General features: G+C 33.3%; 1 pseudogene; it reads left to right on the top strand.

Moving 5' to 3' along the window:
• Positions 1-1,450: 1,450 nt before the first annotated feature.
• Positions 1,451-1,549, top strand: LOC114621008 (annotated as a pseudogene).
• Positions 1,550-3,115: the final 1,566 nt, after the last annotated feature.

Raw genomic sequence — 3,115 nt, 5'->3', positions numbered from 1 at the left:
AAGTTTGATTGCTATAAAAGTCCCATGAGGTCTGAATTCAGACTGGATCAGGTTTCTCTAATCTATATTGTATTTGGCAAAATACAAAGGAAAAAGAAAAGAAAAGAGGTACAGGTTAACATGCACTACAAACTGAACAGATAGAATCATCAAATTTTCCAGAGATCCAATTTTAATCCAGCATTCAAACCATATATTTTTTCACTCTTTTGCTACTTATTATTGTGCTCATATTTTCATAGATTTGCTAACATTAATCGAAGGGGAATCTGAAGGCCTGCAAGCCAATGCTACAACCTTCCAGGTGCATCCTATCCAGTCCCCTTCTTTTCAGCTGAGTACTTATTTCTCGACTATTTAAAAGCTTGTATATGAGAGTCTTAGAGAATGAATGTTATAACCAATTGAGGTTCCTGAAACATATATACTGATGAACCACTTTGTTCCTCACTTCATCAGAACTACGTGTTACCATCACATCTATCTTACTTTAGAGAAACAGTTTGATCTCTCATCTCAGCACTTTAGCACCTTAGGCATTAAATTATGACTGTTAGTCTTTCTATTTCTGTTACTTGTACCTGAAATTTGCTTTTATGAAGATCCTAATTCCAGTTGCATAAATGATTTGATATAAGATGATATGAGCGCACTGTTTCAAATGTGTGTATCACTTTAAAATTCAAATTGTATTATTGTCACACAGTGATGATAAGGGACATTCGGAAAGCATTTAGTCAGGGAATCACTATTCTTATGCCAACCTTGCAGAAGATACCGCTGACCATTCTCTCTCCTCTGCTTTGTGCTATGTCTTCTGCTTGGGTGGACATAGCAGCAGAAATACAGACCTCACAGGTACCAAAATGTAAGAGTGGAATTACAAGTCCTGAAGTGTGAGAAAAGAATTCTTATTATGTGTAAGTGACTCATTATATGGTATTTTCTTGTAATACCAACAATGAAATCAAACAACTCATAGTCTTTTCACCATTTATCCTACTTGTTAATAGCTGATGTCATATTTTATGGTTTAGGATACCTTACTTAGATGTGACTTATTTGTGCCCCATTTGAAATGTATTTCTTCAACTCCTGCTTTTGGCTTTGTTCCAACACTAAAGGCCCACTTCAAACATGCTGCACAATTTAGCTCTTGATATATTTAATGGGTATATCATCTATTTTACCAGCTGCTAAAATATATTTATTATAAATCTGTAGCAATTTATTTGGTTTTAAAATATTATATTCTGTTCAGTGAAATTTCTCTAGTGCTTAGAATAATGTTAACATGTCAGGAATTATGTATTCAATCATTATCACTTATTAAAACATTCATTCTTCTTCTGATAAAGTGTATTGAAGTTCTCATTTGTTCTCTCAACATACTTAACCATTCCATATTATAACTATTATTCATATGTTGGCAAGCCCGGTGTATTATGCTGTTTGCAAATACAGAGGAAAATTGGAACTATACAGAGAAGATTAGCATGGCCCCTGCACAAGGATGACACATGAATATTTTGAGGGAAAAGATGAAATAAGAAATGTGACTGCGCCTCATTGGTTTAATGAGATTCTATATACTCTACTGTTAGTATTAATGTATTATGTATATAGTTTCATACTTGATAGAAAAAAAATGCTAGAAAAAAATTCTTCCAATTCATGCCTGTATTCACCCTTACCCAATTCTAGTATGGCTTCTCTTCAGAAGACTTAATTTTACTTAACAAACATTTTGGAGAATCTGTTCTGAGTAGGACCAACTCAAGGACAAAAATACCTGTCATTCGTGTTGACTTGCCATATTAGAATGGGTATGGATGAACCATGGAAAATTATTATTGATATTTGTCATTTCCAGGAACCAGCTCAAATCTTGGGAAACTGGAGTGTGTTTTAAAATATCTTTAAAATATATATTTTAAAAATATCTTTGAGTATTTGAGTTTGATAAATTAACACTGGCATTTTCTCTTCTAAAATGTCAGAGATATTGCTTGAATCAGTGCTAGTATTCTATGGCGGAAGCCCTCCCTTGTCCTTGACAGCTGTCATTTCAGAATAAGTAGTAAAAGATTCCTGATTTTATTTTGTATAATTAGAACTATTTTATAGTTAATTGTTCTCTATATAGGTAAAGGAGAAAAACAACTCAGGAGTTGCCAATTCTCAGGAAACAGAAAAATGCATTTATTATATTTGGTGAGTAAGAGTTATTTTAGCAATATTTTGACAGGACTCATTATATCAAGTCCTTTAATTTGAGTATTATTGTGATTAATTCTGCAAAGCATATCTATGGTATGGTGAAGTTATTAATGATTAGTTAAGAAACTATGTAATACACCAAATAATCATGAAATAGTCCAAAGGAACAGTGTCTGGGCAGAAGAGAAAGAAACCTTCCCTGAATTCATATATTGGGTGCTGCATGGTTCAGAGTTTATACTTTGACCTCAGATACCAGAGAAGTGTATAGAGTTGTCATAGTCAATTTAGACTCTGATATCAAAATGTCATATACCAGGTGGCTTAACTAACAGATATTTATTTCCCACAGACCTGCAGCCTGCAAATCTGAGATCAAGGTGCCAGTAAATGGAATTCCTGTTGAAGGTCCTTTTTCTGGCTGATGGGGAGTAACACTTGTGCTCTATACTCATGCAGCCTTGCCTTTCCTCAGAGTGTGTTCCTGGAAAGATTGAGAGATTTGTCTGTCTCCTCGTACTGCAACTAATCTCATCACAAGGGATTTATCTTCACAAACTCATCCAAGCCTAATTACAACCCAATCCACAGCTAACTATTACCGCACCGAAGGTGGATGCTCTGACATATGTGTTTTGAGTGGGGTAACAATGTTTAGTCTGTCAGTTATCTAGTTAATAAATTACTGTAAAAGCATAATGAAGCTCAGAATCAGCAAAATATAGCCAGTTTTCTGTTTTGTAATTAAATATATATTTGATGAAACATACTAATCTGCATTGTTACTGTATTTTCTATGCTAGCCTTTATATTTAAATAGGAAATATTAATATTTGTGATGAAGATCCATATTTTGATATATATATATATATATATATATATATATATATATATA

Source organism: Grammomys surdaster, unplaced genomic scaffold, assembly GCF_004785775.1.
Source record: "Grammomys surdaster isolate TR1022 unplaced genomic scaffold, NIH_TR_1.0 170, whole genome shotgun sequence".
Classification (NCBI taxonomy): Eukaryota; Metazoa; Chordata; class Mammalia; order Rodentia; family Muridae; genus Grammomys; species Grammomys surdaster.
The sequence above is the reverse complement of the archived record's forward strand: the minus strand, read 5'-3'. Positions and strand labels throughout refer to the sequence as shown.